The sequence below is a fragment of the Pteronotus mesoamericanus genome, unplaced genomic scaffold (assembly GCF_021234165.1).
Source record: "Pteronotus mesoamericanus isolate MK-2021 breed Mesoamerican mustached bat unplaced genomic scaffold, CSHL_Meso_final contig_246, whole genome shotgun sequence".
Classification (NCBI taxonomy): Eukaryota; Metazoa; Chordata; class Mammalia; order Chiroptera; family Mormoopidae; genus Pteronotus; species Pteronotus mesoamericanus.
Genome location: NW_026555104.1, coordinates 1,676,258 through 1,692,761, shown reverse-complemented (window position 1 = coordinate 1,692,761; position 16,504 = coordinate 1,676,258). Strand labels below are relative to the sequence as shown.

At 49.6% G+C, this 16,504-nt stretch overlaps 1 protein-coding gene across 1 annotated transcript in view; it reads left to right on the top strand.

The window, feature by feature from the left end:
• Positions 1-16,504, top strand: part of PRKCA (protein kinase C alpha) — a 546,763-nt gene that overhangs the window by 358,817 nt on the left and 171,442 nt on the right. The gene's annotated exons all lie outside the window — the stretch shown is intronic.

Sequence of the window (16,504 nt, the reverse complement as noted above, 5' to 3'; positions counted from 1 at the left end):
TGGGATAGAGTAGTGGTAGGCCATTCATTCATCCATTCCTCGGCTGTTCCCGGGGCAGCTGCTTGGGGCAGGGGCCGCGCCAGGCACTGGGGTCGTGAGGGGAGAGGAGGACTCACGTGGTCCCTGCCTCTGTCGAGCTTACGGCTCTTGCACCCGCAAACTGCAGGGGACACACACCCGCAGAAGAGGATATTGTCCAAGGATGGGCTAGCCCCTTCACTGGAAGGATTTCAGAAGGAATTCAGCTCCAATCTTGGGAAGTGCCTCTAGAAACAGGCGCTGCTCACACATCCTGTTCGCTGCACGAAGCACCCAGCTTCAGGACGGTGACCCTCTTTCGCTTCCGCAGCCCTCGTCCTGTCCTTACTCCTGGGTGCAAAAAAACGGGGGATGAAACGGGGAACTTTCCAACATACCCAGTATCTTACAACTCGACACTTTTGAGGGAATCAGCCTCAAAAAAGAATTTAAAACGACAAAAATCGCACTCCTAAAAGCAAGTGTCAGCCTTGACAGAGTTCGTCCCTGCCTGCCTCCTTGACTCCTTCCGGGGCCTCCTTCCCCGCGTGCCCCTCCCCCCTAGCCCCCACCCTGCGCCCCCGCCCCCAACGTGCATCCACATCTGCGCGTCCTGCGATTTCTCTCCTCCCGGTGCTGCTTTCCACCCACCAAGTACCAACTGCTCGCGCTCACATGTGGCTGGCCCTCCTGGCCCCACGGAGGCCGGGGTGCGGCCCGAGCCCCAGGAGGCGGACAGGCAGCCCCCTCAGGACTTGCTAAGCCCCCGTCTCAGGGTTGCAGCTCCCCAGCTGTCCCTGGAAGCCTGCCCCTTCCTCTGCCCCACACAGCTGAGACCTGCGACATAGAGAAGCCTCTGGCGGGGCTGGCAGCCCCCCGCTGAGTCACCCCAGGCCGTTCAGCGGGGCGCGGCCCCTGCGGGCACACACCTCCACGCCCAGCTCCTGCAAGTGCAGCGCCCGCGGGCGGCTCCCCACCCCACCCAGCCTCCCTCCGGAGAGGCGGCCTCGGTGGCCAAAGCGAAACGAAGTCACACTGCCCAAGCACCCCACTTAGTGATTGATCGGGGGCAAGTTCTTCGTGCCTGCCTCTGCCTCCGCTTCCTCGTCCTCGTCTGTAAAAGGAGATGATGTTAAGGGTGACTTTGGGGTCGCGGTGGGGACTAAAGAGTGAACCTGGAGCGTTAGAACAGACGCTCCCCTGAAGGAAGAGTTAGTGCTCTTTACAAGGGCAGGAACCCCGCTCAGACCAAGGCGGGGAGGGGTCACAGCCAGAGAATGGCCCTGGAGTTTTCTCTGTTCAGTCCTGTTTGAGAAAGGCCGGGGGCAGGGGGGTGGGAGGCGGGTACCAGCTAATTAGGGGATCCCTGGTGTGAAGATAATTATTGAGCCAACCTCAGAGTCTAGGAACAGGGCTGAATGGAGGCGTGCGGGGACCCCGGGCAGGCTAAAGATGGATGTTCTAGAAATAGGAATTCAGTTTTCACAGAAAGGAGCAGCTGGGCAGCGTGGGAAGGGTATGGGAGCAGCGTGCCAAGGCCCAGCTTCGGCGGCACCCACAGCACATCTGTGCCCTGCGGGCCGCCCGGCTGGCTCTGCGTGAGCTCCGGGAGACAGCCCGCGCCGCGGAGCCCCGCCGGGAGCTCCAGGCCGCCGCGAGCAGCTGCGCGGGGGGCCGCTGCGGAGAACGAGAGTGAAGGTCTGACACGCGGAGGAATTCCAGCCCGAGTCATTGCGGCTGAGGCGGGCGCCCCATGCAGCTGCCCATGCCCCCGAACTGATGGGTAGTGCCACCCTTGCCGGGGGGCACGGTGGGTTAGAGCATTGTCTCATGCACCAAAAAGTTGCAGATTTGATTCCCAGTCAGGGCACATAGGGGAGGCAACCGATCTATGTTTCTTCTCTCTCTCTCTCTCTCTCTCTCTCTCTCTCTCTCTCTCTCTCTCCCTCTCCCTCTCCCTCTCCCTCTCCCTCTCTGTAAAAACATATCCACAGGTGAGGATTAAAAGGAAACAGCCCTCAGTCCTGTCCCGGCCTCACTGTCCCATGTCCATCCCTGCCCACTTATATCCAGTCCACCAGCAAGTCATTCTGCGTCAGCTCTGAAGCCATGCTTCTCAGCTGGGGGCGATTTTGCCCCTCATGGGACATCTGGCAATGTCTAGAGACACTTCTGTTGTCACCACTGGAGGCAGGTGTTACAGGCAGCTAGAAGGTAAAGGCCAACAACCAGGGATGTTGCTAAACATCCTGCCATGCACAGGACAGCCCCCCACAACAGAGAATGATCCAGACCAAGTGCCAGGGGAGCTGCTGCTGAAACATACACCAAGTCCTTGCACTTGCTCCATGTCCACGGTTCTCTCCACCTGTCTCCTCAAGGTGACCCTGGATCCCCCATGGCCCTCTCTGCACAGCAGCCAGGGTGACCTTGTCCAAGCAGGTCTCTTCCCTGCTTAAAGCCCTCCAAAGGCTCCCCACGATGCTCAGAATAAAATCCAAACTTTCACACAGCCTGCCGGCCTCGCGCTCTGACTTGTGGCACGCTGGTTCAGGGTTCAGAGGTGAGCTCGGAAATGTGCCAACCTTGTTTATCCGGTCATGTGTGCGTGTGCCTTTTCCCATCAGAATATAAGCTCTGTGAGAAAGGGGCACATGGCGGGGACTCAGAAGGGTGTTTGTGGACTGAGTGAATGAACACATGGATCTCAAAATCGTGGAGGCCAGCAAGGTGTTCTCCAAACCATCGCTGCGTGGTGGCCCATGCCCTCGAGGTGTTCACCAAGCAACCGAGGAGACCAGATGTACGCACAGGAATTAATTAAAGATCAGCTCTCAAAAACTTTTCACTAGCTCGTGCCAAGGAATCCCGCGTTCTCAATCTCTGCCCATCAGCCCAGCTCCTGGAGGCAGTGGCTGCCTATTGTTACACTTAAGAGATTGCTTAAAGCCCTGAGCTCTTTCTCTGGCCTTTTGTGTGCACTGGCGGTGAAATTACAGCTCAGCTAAAATGCTAAAGCACACACACACAGGCAAAGGTTATCTGTCTTCACATTGCGTCCCCATCCTGAGAGCCCACATCGCTGGGGGCAGGACCGTGCCTGCGGGAGTGTGCGAGGAGGGCTTTTGGCTCCAAGAAAGCAGAACTGGATGTCTCCCCAAGATCCTTTTTTTTTAAGCTAATTCAATAAAAATATTGCAGAGAGGCCTATTCTAGGCATGAGAGGGAAAAGAACAATGTGGTTCTAAAGAAAGAGAAGAGCTAGAGGTAGCTCAAGGACTCAGACACAGACAAAAATAGCAAAAAAAAACTATATATATATGTGTATATATATATACGTATATATATACACATACATATATATATATATATATATAAAATAAGGCAAATTATAAACACACACACATGCTGAGTGAGCATACCAGCCACTTTTCTGGTTACTTTACATCCATTTATTTAAAGCCCACAGCAACTACTCATGGTGGGGGCTTCCTTACTGTGCCCATTTTACAGAGTAGGAAAGGTGAGTCCAGAGAAATCAAATAACAATTCCCTGGGTGAGCAAAACCAGACTGAGCCACATGGAAGAACAGAGATGTGAGCCACACCAGGGATCTTCCTGGAGGAGGAGGCAGGGAAGCTGCGATCCGCTGGAGGAAAAGATGGAAAGGGAAGGACATGAACAGGCAGAAGTCAGTAAACAAGTGCAGGGGAAAAACTAACTTATCCGGCAGCCATTGCATAATTTCAACATAATCATCTCATTGGATTCTTGTGGCACTTCTGTGGAATAGAAATCATTGTGCACATCTTACAGGTGGGGAAACTGAAGCTCAAGTTAACTTTCACTTACATAGCTCCTGAGCAGCACAGCGAGGTTGGGCACCAGGTCCCTGATGTTTCCGACCTTGCCGCGCTCGGGAGACCAAAGAGGCAGCCCAGGCAGGAGGGATGCAGGGCGATCCTGGGGCCTTGTCCCCTCTACGGCTTCCTTTAAAGCCAACCCCATCTCCTGGCTGACTCTGACGCCCACGAGATTAATGCCCTTCTGTATCTATTTCTGGAAGCCTCTCTCCCACCCTCCCTTTTTTTTTTTTTTTTTTTTTTTTTTTTTTTTTAGTTATCTGGATGTGGGTGGAGAGAGAAAAATAGCGCTTGCATTCTCAGAACCCGGCACATCCCTTTGCAGCCACCCCCACCTGGCTGACTCCTGCCTGGAGAGGCCCCGAGAGGAAGGAGCAAGTGGCAGACAGCCAGTGACCCACCCTCTCATCATAGGACAGCCCTGGCATTAGGCCCCCAGGATATCAACAACAAGTGGAACTATGTGTGTGCAGGTGAACCCCAGGGAGCGTGGGGAGCGGGCAGAGCGGAAGGCTGACCCGGTGAGGCAACCATCGGGCAGTGCCGGGGGCTCGTCAAAATGAAAGTGCCCGTTTCTGTGCAACGTGCAGCCCAGGGAGGCAGGATCAGGGCAGAATACGATGGGAACGCTTTTAGATTATTTTAGAAAATGCTTTTAGGAATTTTAGAAAATTTACAAAAATGACACCTAATTCTTGTAGCTAACACAGATAAGGAAAAGAAAACCCCACCATCCCCAGATAACTGCTGCCATGCTTAAACTGCTGATAACTTGCTCACTTCACTTCATTTTATTAAGTATTCTGTGTGCCTTTTCACAATGGGACCATGAAACCCGCTTGCCAAACTCCACTGGGACTCAAAGCTGAGCATCTGAGGCAGAGAAGACAACTTTGATAGGCACATGCTTTAAACATTTCATTGCTACGTAACGCCCCAAAATGCATGACCATTCAGAAAGGATGAAAACATTCTTGCATAAGCTCCACCCGCAGTGCTTGACTGAAAATTTCCAATTTGAGTTTATTTGAAGAGAAGCAAAATATTCACAAAGCAACCTGAATAAAGCCTTTCTAGATTTCTGCAATATTTTCTCACCTTTTATATTAGCTTTGCCCACAACTAGCTCTATGAATTTTAAAAACTCACCTTTATTATCTTTCATAAACATTCTATTTTATGTTCATCAAAACAACACCATTCTTTTTAGTTGTATTTCATCAGTTTATGTGGTATTTGCTTAAATTACCACTTAAATACAAAACAATAGAGCAGGCATCAGAAGTCTTGGGAATAAGTTGACTGGTTCATGGTAAGTCACAGTGGGAACAAAATCGCATGGAGACACAAGAAAATAGGAATTTGAGGGAAATGAGATGTTCAACATGTCATGGGAATTATTTCATTTTTGGTAGAGAAAAAAAATGCTGGTTCATCCAGGTCATTTAGTAGACATCCTCTAAGAAAGATCCCACTACAAAATATAGATCATTCTATATAATTATTTTTAAGGGCTGCATAATATTCCATTTTGTACATATACATTCTAATGCGTGCTGACCCTTCATTTACTTTTGTCCTAACATTCAGGTGATTCTCAATGTTTTACTATCATAAACAACATTGTGATGAATATTCTAATCTTTTTATCTTCACATACTTAGCCAATTATTCCATTTATTTATTCATTCATTCAAAAACTATGTATCGCTTCTAGGTACCATGGACCGTTCTGGGTGTTGAAGAAACAGCGAAAAGCCAAACCAACAAAAATCCCTGCTCTTGTGGACTGTATCCATGTGGGAGGTTTCCATGTGGGAGGGTCCTTAGGATAAATTCCAAAAAGTTGGGTTCTTGGTCAATGCCTATGAACGTTTTCAGGGCTTTTGATGCATAATGTCAAAAGCCAGTAAGAAAAAAAGGAAAATACAAATTCTAATTTTTACCCAACTGAGTTATTTTGAAGCTTTGCACCCACACATCCATATAGCCTACATACCTGCACGCAGAGTTAATATTTACCATGCATGTCAGTTATCTATTGCCATGTAACAAGTTATTCCAGAGCTTAGCAACTTAACCAAATTTATTATTTCACAGCTTCTATGGGTCAGGAAGTTGGCAGCAACTTAGCTGGGTGGACTGGCTAAGGATCTGTCATGGGGTTGTAGCCAAGGTGTCACCCAGAACTGCAGTCATCTGAAGGTTTGACCAGGACCGGAACATCTGCCTCAGAGAAGGGTCACTCTCACAACTGCCGATAGGAAGCCTCCATTCCTCACCGCGAGGGCCTCTCGTCAGGCTGCTCGAATATGCTCACAACACGTCACTTCCCCCAAGCAAACGATTCAAGAGGTAGGAAGGAAGAAGCAAGACTTTTTACAGTTTGCTCTTGGAAGGCACGCATCACTACCCCTGCATCCCATTTGTTAGAAGTAAGCCACTCAGTCCAGCCCATAATCAAGGGGAAAATAATTAAGCTCAACCTTGGATTTCAAAAAAAAACACCACACCATAGGAAGGTGAGCCTTTTAAGGCATCCCTGGTGTCAGGAAGAGAAGCAAAAAAACATGTCAATTGCACTTTTGATGAAATAATACCCTTGTTCCAAAGTGCATTTCAATAATCTTACTATTGCTTTGTATCTTTTCTTTTTCTATTTTTAATTAAACCTTTTCCTCTTATTATAAAATAGATGCTGAGTGTCAAAAATTTGGCAATTTGGAAAATTCAAGATAAAATAATAAAATCCACCCATCATCACACAATCTAGAGACAAACACTGATAACACTAATTTATTTTCTTCCTTCTGTGCTCATTGTCTCACCCTGTGGGGAATGTAATGACTATCCAATACTATCCTGCTTTTTCAAGGGATTTTATTGCACACATTTCTCTTCAAGTCCTTAGAAACTCTGTGTACCGAACATTTTAAATGGCTACAACTTTCCATTAAACAGATCACCATAATTTTCTTACTAATTCCCCTATTATTGGACTTGTAGGTTGTTTCCAGTTTTTATGTTATTTTAAACAACTGGGTAATGAACATCTTTGTTCTTGAAATTTTGAAGGCATTATGGACCATTTTTTAGAAGTAAAAAGGCTGTACATTTCTGAGACTCTGTTCCTTTTTCCTTTTGTTTTGCTCCTGAAAGCTCCTGGTCAGGCCATGTCATTGGTCCCTGGCAAGCTCATGGTAACATTTTCCTGCTCTTGGCTCAAGGAGTAACTCACGTCTCCTTTCTTAGTTGGTCATTGTCCGGCGCATTCATTCATTCATGTATTCACTCATTAAATATTTACGTGAGGACTAAATTTGGTGCCAGGTCTGGTGTATGTTTTAGGGACGTGTTGATTACCAGAGCTTAACATCAAGAGAAACTTCAGCTGTTGCCTTTTTCCACAGGATTTGGAGTGACATGCAAGTAAAATTCTCCATGTAAATTATAAAATAAAAATAGAAGATCAGGACTAAAGACAGTAAAAATGTAAATCTGTTTCCTGTAAGAGTTAACATAATTGCCGTTGTTGATCCTCAAACTGGGCTTCGCATTTCCTAGCAGCTGAGAAAGGAGCCACAGTCAGTCCCAGGGCGCTCATTAAGGTCACAGGGGAAGCAGACGGGTGCCCCTGGGAACAGCAGGCTTCTCTTAGCGCCAAGTTTCAGAAGAAATTTCTTGGATACGATGTTATTACATAGATGAGAGACTGAGTCATATGAACAATGATGTCTTCGACAATGTTTTGGGTGTTTTAAAAGGATCAATTTCCACATGGCCTTTCTTGAGTGATCTTGACCGAGTTGGGGCATCAGAGTGAAAAGCAGCTTCATGAAGGTGACCAACTGACAGGCTAAAGCCAAGTCTCCAGGCAGGCAGATAATTACATGGTCCAACTTGGTCCAAATAAATAATTTGGAATTCCTGGAGGAAAAAAACAATGAGATGCCATGTTTTATCTATCATCTGGGCAGAGATCAAGCTTTACTTAAAGATTAAAATGCAATTTTGCCAAGACTGGGGCCGCGGGCACTCTCCGCCCTGAGGGTAGGAGTGTGGAGGAGGACCGCCTCTCTAAAGGGCAATTTGGCGCAAAGTAACAAGTCTTTAAAATGTGCGTGTGCACAGCAAGTCGGCTCTGGGGGATTTTTCCTGAGGAATAGCTGAGAACTCGGACAGAGACCTAAGTACGGAGAGTCGGTTCCACTCAGGCGCCTTGGTTTGCAACAAACGCAGAAATTTCCGGATGGGAGGCAGCCCTGGGAGCTGGATCTTTTTCTGTCGTCCACCTTAGCGTCTCAGTGTCTCTTTTTCGTTCTAAAACTTCTCATTTTGTCATAATTTAAGACTCAAAAGAATTTGCAAACATAGTACAGAGGGAGCCCACGTACCCACCCGCCCAGCTTTCCTCAATGGTAACATATTACATAACCATAGTACATTATGAAAATCAGGACACTGACCAAGTGAAATACCGTTAGATAAACTACAGACCTTAGTCAAACCTCACCAGCTTTTACACGCTGTGTGTGTGTGTGTGTGTGTGTGTGTGTGGAACAGTGAGATTCTATCGTCCGTATAGACTCATGTAACCACCATTGTGCTCAGGATCGAGACTGTTCTATCCAGGAAGAACTCACTGTGCCACTCGTTGGCAGCCCTCACCACAGCCCCTGGCAACCACTGATCTTTCTCCACCCCTATAATTTTGTCACTTCAAGAGTGTGATGTAAATGGAAGCGCACAGGATGTAACTTTCTGAGTGTGCTTCTGATCCCTCCGCTTGTCTGTTTCCTCAAAACTCCCACCAGCCGTACCCCTCCTGGCACCCCTCAGCCCCAGTGGGTCTCTCTGGGTCCATCCCCAGAGAGGGACTCTGCTCGCCTAGTGCACTTCCTGGTCAGGCCATGTCATTGGTCCCTGGCGAGCTCATGGATTGGCTGGTTGGGGGCGGGGGGAGTGGTCACGTTCCCAGTTCCAATCCAGTCACCTGTGGTCAAGGCCAGTAGCCATTTGACACAAGACATGCCACCTGTGCCCATCATCAAAGAGATGGGCAAAGGCAGGTCCCCTTCGAAGAGGGGCTGGGGCTGGGCAGACCCTTTAGCTGGTGTGTCTACCTCACCGTTCACGGGGGAAAGCCTAGATGCCGGCTTCTCCTGCGTTCTGCTGTGTTAACAGAGCCCCAGCGCACAGCTAATTTGGGGTAACCACATGCTCTCTGGGTCCTCTAGGCCCCCAGCAGACAGATGCTCATGGATGTAAGCCAATCACAGGAATCCTGCTCTCCTGCCCAACAGCTGGTTTAGGCAAGAACATGTGACTCAATGAGACCGGAGTGAGGACTCTTCTATGAACTGACACAGCCCCCAAAAGGGCCGGGGGAATGGCCTGGGGAGGGGGCAGGACCTGGAGACAGCTCGACAGCAAAGAGCCCCTGTAGGTATGGTTTTTCCATAAGCCCTTCCCAGGAACCTGGCATAAAACCTACTGCGGCAGCAGGAACAATTTATAGCAAAACAGAACAGAAAACAATAAAGGCTAGTGAGGAGATGCTGGGAAATTTTATTACACTTAAAAAAAGAAAAAAAAAAACCACCGAGTAATCACTTAGTGAGTTAGGAGGATCATTTGGTCACAAAGGCCCTGAGGGACTTCTGTGTCTCTGTGAATGTCCTGTCCCCTTCCCCAGGCGCCCGTCTCTCTCCTGTCTCCAGGCTTTGCTGTGATTTGAAAGGAGCATAACCCTGTCCCCGTGTCCAGGGGCTTCTGCCTCCATAGGGGGTGGTTGTTGTTCGTGCCTCATTATAGGGTGACTATATAACAGTTGTCCAAACCAGGGCATTAGGAAAGTAAAACAGAGACGGTTCCTTCTGCCGGGGCCATGGACATCAACCAGGACCATCCAAAGCAGACAGGCCTGGAAGGCGACCCCGCCACCTGTACACTTCCGCTGTTGCCTTTGCCCCATCCACTTCCCCTCCCCTTTGGGAGCTGCACGTGAGCCTGACATTGTATCCATTTCACACTCTCTCAACCTTGGCGTTATGACATTTTGGGGCCATTATTCTTTGTTGTGGGGGACTGTCCTGTGCATTGTAAGATGTTTAACAGCATCCTTAGCCTCTTCCCACTGGGTGCCAACAACAACCCCTTTCCCAAGGTGTGACAACCAAGATGTCGCCTGTTCAAATGTCCCCTGGGAAGATAAATCACCTCCCAGCTGAGAACCACTGATATAGTCCCGTCTCCTCACTCTTTTGAGAAAGGCCCTCAGGTCCAGGGCATGCTTAGGGGTTAAAGCTCACCTGGAGAGTCCACAAGACTGGTCGTCTCAGGGCCTAAAGAGGGCGAGTCACAGGACAGTCGCTAATAGGGATGGGCATAGTGGGGCACTGGGGGACCCCCGGGAGGAGGGACAAATAAGCTCCTTCCTGTCCCATGCTGCTCAGGAAACTCTGCTCTGACATGCCCTCGGAGCTGGTGTTGGGACCCCGTTGGGGTCCAGTCCATCCGGCAAAAACATGTTGCTCCCGTGAGGGAAGCTTGCAGCTGGGCCGCCCCCATCCCTCCAGGCTCGCTGAGTGGGCGAATGAATGAGGGACACCAGCTCAGACTTAGACTCACGGAGCGACCGTGGGCGAGTGCATTTAGTCCCTCGGATCTTTAATTTGCTCATTTCAGTAATAATGGTGGGGATGGCCACCATTGGCTGCTGTGGGGTCTTTATGAGAAAAGCAAGGCCTGGGGCGACAATGGTGACCAAGCTGTCATCAGACAAGGAGTGGGTCAGAGTGAGGACAAGAGGGGCAAGGCTCCAACCTCCGGTTTCACAACCAGACCATTTTGTCCTGAGAAGAAAGTTAAGACTTGCTATGGTAAGGCGTTCACGTTTGCTTTTAAGTAATTAAAAGAATGGCAGTGGGGAAGTGGGCGGGGGCGGGGGGGCAGGTTGTTTCTCACACTAGTGCAAAAATGTATCAGGATTCTGAGCCAGGGTAGCCTTTCCCACATTGAGGCCACTGCCCTCCCTGCTCCTCTGCTTTGAGGCCAGCAGAAGTCTGGGCAGAAAAAAAAGCCACAGTTAACATCCAGCCCAGTGGTCTTCAACCAGGGGTGATTTTGTCACCCAGAGGACATTTGGCAGAGACTGGAGATATTTTTGGTTGTCCCAAAGGGGAATGAGGGTATACTGACGTGAAGGGGGTAGAAGCCAGAGGCACGGCTCAACTTCCTAAAGTGCACAGCCCAGCCCCCACCCTACCCACCCCTGCCCCAACCAAACATGGGCAGGGCTGGGTTGAGAAACCCGGATAAGTCCCAGGCACTAGAACTTGCCCTACATGGCAGGGAAATTGGGGCTGCCTCCTCCCTCTCCCCACCCCAGAAGAACGCAGGAATGAGTTAGAGGTTTCATCTCCATCCTCTGACGTTGTCCTGGCCCACCTGCTGGAAAACTGCTTTTAGGCCCTGAGTCAGCACTTACACTGGAGTGAGGACCTTTCAGACCACAGGTGGGCACTGCCTACAAACCTACGGGAGACCCCCAACCAGGTGGAACTTAAGCTAGTATCCCCAGTCCTCCCTTCTGGGCAGGTAGCACATACCTTCCCAGCACCCACCTTCCCAGCACCCACCCTCCTGGTGGGCCCTGGGCGCGGGGAGGGGGGCAGTCCTGGCTCACTTGGTTACTCACTGCCACATGTGCCATGGTGCCCAGAAGACATCTTCTCTTTTGTGCTTTCATGCGGACGACACCAGCTCTTGGGAAAGTGCCTGGCACTGTGGTAGACGACTGTGACCATCTAGGAGCACTATCCTCCCCACAGGGATTTATAATCGATCAGGCTTTAAAAACCTAAAAAATAAGTTACATTTGTTACTTTTTGCCAGACCCTGTCTCCATATTTTGAATATATTGTCTCTTTTAGTCTCTCAACAAACCCTGGGGGCGTGTGTTATGGACATTGTTTTCAATGAGGACACCAACACTTAGAGGAATCAAGTAATTTCTCCAGCCTCAGAGCCAGCTCACTCCAGAGCGCATGCTCCTAATCCACTGCGATAAACGAGGTCCTGGTGCGCAGTGGGAGCACCTCCCGGAGCCCCTGAGCCAGTGCCCCCAGCGGCCGGCAGCCCTGTCCTTTCACTCCCGCGGGCCACCAGTAAGTATCACTGTCTTGAAAAAGGACAGAAGAGACAGGCTGAGCTAAACTTCCTCCTGGGATGGACAGGTCTGCCAGGACATTTTAGACATTCCCCAGTACAGGGCAGTGACTGCGGGAACCGTGGGGGCTCGGCTCCACCGAGCGGAATGGAGGATCTTTCAAGTGATGGCTGAGGGATTTGTGGTTCTTAGTCAAGGCTTCCAGAAGCTAGAGGCTTCTAGATAACCCGAGGCAGGTCTGTTTTTGGAGAGGGCAATTTATTGTGCCCAGAGGGAGTTTCACGTCCTGGTACCAACAAGCCCAGTGAATGTGCAGACCTTTGGCTGGCCTGAAAGGGCAGCCCGAGAAGCAGGAACGCAGCAGGGCTGGCCCGCTCTCCCACCCTCACTGTGGCTAATCATCCCCTCAAAGGGCGTGTCATACACTTCACGCCCAGCAGGAGGGCTGTGGTAAGAAAAAGGGAGTAACAAGTGTTGGCCAGGATGTGGAGAAATCGGAGACTTCAGAACCTTCGTGCTTTGCTGCATTGCGGAGGGAATGTAGAACTGTTCAGCCACTGTGAAAAGCATTCCTTCAGTTCCTCCAAACGTGAAACAGAATTACCATAGGATCTAGCAATTCCACTCTGAGGCACAGGTACCTAACCAACAGAATTGAAAACAGGTGTTCAAACAAATAAGGTACACACATGCTCATAACAGCACTAGTCACAGGAGCCAAAAGGTGGAACCGCTCTAATGTCCACCAGCAGATGAATGCATAAATAAATTGTAGTATGTGCTACAATGTGTATGAGCCTTGAAAAACATGCTAAGTGGTAAGAAGCTAGACAAAGGGTTATTTATTATATGATTCCATGTATATGAAATATCCATTATATGATTCCATTTATATGAAATATCCAGAAGAGGTAACGCCATAGAGACAGAAGGGAATTGGTAGTAGCCCAGGGTTGGGGAGAGAGAGAATAGGAATGAATCGCCTAATGCGATGGTGTTTTCCTTTAGAACAATGGAAGTGTTTGGAACTAGGTAGAGATGTGCTTGCATAGCATTGTGGATATACTACATGCCACAAAAAAATGGCTTTTAAAATGGGTAATTTTATGTTGTGTGAATTTCACCTCAATAAAAAAAATTCTTCATTTAGAAAAATGGTGTCATAGTTATAGCAGCTTTGGGTAGGGGGCCAGGCTAGTGCATCATGGGTATCCCTCCTCAGCTTCTACGTAGCAAGCATCTGTTGATTTGGGAAACGACACCTGTCCCTTCTTCCAGAATCAGCTTCCCAGCTGTCCTCTGAGCACCTGTTCCCACCGTACTCTCTCAGTCCAGATGCCAGTTACCTGAATCACTTAATTCCCTTTGCTGGTTTTCTCTCACTTGCCACCAAAACAGTTCTGACTGACAGGTTCAATGCTTCTGGGGAACAGGCTGTAGTTTTCATCTGAGTAAATTTCAGGGGATGGCTGAGAGGTGTTTATGTTGCACTTTGAAAATTCTGGCTTCCAGCTGTCTAATTCCATCTGTACAGAAAACCTCAAATTTCAAAGCACACTTAAAATGTTATTTTTTGTGATGGTGATGGTTGCACGGCAATGTAAATGTACAGCTTGTGTTACATATGTTGTACCATAATTTAAAATAATAATAAATGTCATTTTTCTGATTATAAAATTGTGTTCACAATAAAAAAAAACCTTGTGAACAACATAAAAAAATATGAAGAAAGACATAATCATTACTCATAATCTCTCTTCCAGGGTTAACAATGGTGAACACTTCGATATATTTCCTCATAGTTCTTTTTATTTTTCACAATGTGTCTATGTATATAATTTTATTTTTTCACAACGTGGATCATATTATATAAATATTTTTGTGTCCAACCTTTCATGTAACTATCGAATAAATATATAAATATAAACATATAATAAATATAAGTGATATTTAGGTACCATTATCCTTAAATTGAAAACTTGATTTTTAATGACTATAGGATATTCCATCCTACGGCTAAAACATGCTTATCCTAAGTGATCCCCAAACAGTAGATATGAATACTTAGGGCATTTCCTCCTTCTGTCCCTCATAAATAAGGCTACGATGGATCCTGATAGAGTCGTGGAAGAGAGGTTCCTGGGTCAAGGGGCCCTAACAGCTGCAATGCTTTTGATCCCCACTGCCAGGCTACCCCACAGAAAGGTGTCCCTTTTCTCAAGCTTTAGCCACAGTCCGGGGGAAGGGGTCTGACCCAGTACATTCTGGGGGCCAAGGGTCTCTTAAGCTGGCCCAGGGCGGGAGGACGGCCGTGGCTGCAGGGGGCGCACCTGCCTCCTCCGTGGAGCATCGCTGCCCTCCCACATGCTGCCTGCTTAGAAAGCCACCCTCCCTCCTATTTTTCAAAGCTTTTTTTCATTAACCCCAAAGCCAGGAAATGGCTCTTTATGACGCGATTTTCTATCATTTCTGGAGCCAGGTAATTGGGGAGGTGGCTGGAGCCCAGCCCTGCTTTCTTAGTTCTGAAATAGGAGCTCACATCTCATTTCCTGGCCTCCCTTTCTCCTGCCAGGGCTCTAGGCCCTTTGTTTTAGGAGCTGTCGCCCCACCAGCCGCTGAGGGCCACGCTGCAGCTTCCCTGGGGGAGGCGAGGTGGCCAGCCACCTCACGACTCTGAGGTGAGCTGAGCTGCCCCCCTCTGCTTGGAGCCTTCGAGGAGTGCGCTGGGCTTACGACCCCCACAGTCCTCTTCTGGTGGCTGGAACCTCTGGAAATGCTCGAAGGAACTGCGATGTGTCACCTCACCTGTTGAACACCTCAGCTCCTGGGAATCGGTGCTGTGGTCACATGGATTCGCTTATCCAATGAGACTGGTGTCTCCCTGAGTCCTGAGGGTATGAATCACCAGACAGCTTTTATGGGGTTGAACAGAGAACAAGGAAAACCTAAGGCTTAGGAGGCTGCAATCACCTTTTGCAGAGATCCTCCCTCAGGCACCTGCCTCCAGCGCCCTGCAGGGAGCTGTCCAGGTGCTGGCCTGTATGAGCACCATCTTCCTGGGCCACCTTCAGACCCTTCCTGCCAAGGTCTCCTTCTTCCCCGCCCCCTCTGTCTTCAGCCCCTTCTGGCCTTCACTTCCGTATCACTTCCTTCAACACCCAGCCACTTCTTGGCAGTCAAAATGGAGAGGAGTCTGCATTGCTGCTGATGGGCTCCCCTGCCCTTGAACTGTTGGATAAGCAATCATCTAGTTGCCGGGGGAATAAATTAGGAGAGCAGAGGCTGAACAGCTGGCCTTAGCAGCACCAGGAGGGCCGCTTGGAGAAGGGCCAGTGGGAATACGAGCGGCCGCCTGGTCACCTAGCAGGGGCAGGGACGGCTGTGTGAGCTCGCCAGGTTTCACACTCCGCTGCCTCAAGAGGAGGGAGGGGCGCACTCTAACTGAAGAGAAGAAATCAGTTATTCACAGACCTCATTTGGAGGCTTGACAGGGCACTTAGGGGGCTGAGGGGGCTGAGGAGGCAGACGGAACTGAGAGGTGGTGGGAAAGGACAGCCGTGCCAGCGTCTGGAGGCTGGGCAAACAGCGTGGAAGAGCCTATGTCCCTGTCTACACCTCTCCCACCAGCAAGGTCAAGTCCCAGGAGAGAAGGGGGAACTTATAGGACTGGATCCGTGGGTGAAGGAGGGCAGGTGAGGAAGTAATCTCACCTGGAAATGTAGCTCACCCAGAAGCACAGCCTGCCTTCTAGGTCCCTGCCAGCCAGCTAGACAGGAAACGTCACCCTGAGGCTCCTTCCAGGAGAAAGAGACTCATCCTTGCTTCTTAAAGTCCAGTATTCCTTGAGCCCTGGATACCTCATGGCCAGTGACCCTGTCACCCCGGCCTTCCTGTTTGCCCAGTCACCCAGAAAGTGTGGCCCCCAAACAGCTCCTGGTTCCCCTGCTAAGACCAGCCCCTGTGTGCCTGGGTCCTGACAACTGGCCTGAAGGTTCCGGCTGCTGTGCCCACTCGCGGCCTGAGAGATGCCAACGCAGATGGAGCCTGAACGTACCATTCCCCTGTGAGTGCTGTAACCTGGCCATATCTAGGTCAAATTACATCTTTAAGCCTCTATTTCCTTACCTAGAAATAGGAACTAGTAATGTCCTAGCACATAAGGTTGCTTGCCTCATGTCTCCACAATCCCAAAGGCAGGGAACATAGGATGACAAAGGACTCAGTGGCTCCTTGAATGTCCCTGGAAGTGGCATATGTCACTTCTGCTCATGTTGCATTGGCCAAAGCAGGCCCCTTTTGACAAGCATGACTTCAAGTAGGCAAGGGAGGAAACTCCTCCCACAGGGAGGGAACTGAGCACAAAATACCCAGTCTCTTCTGGGGATGCGTGCCCCATGGGCCCTCCCCCCATCCCCTTCCCCGCAGGGCAGCCAGCTCCCACCTCCACCCCGC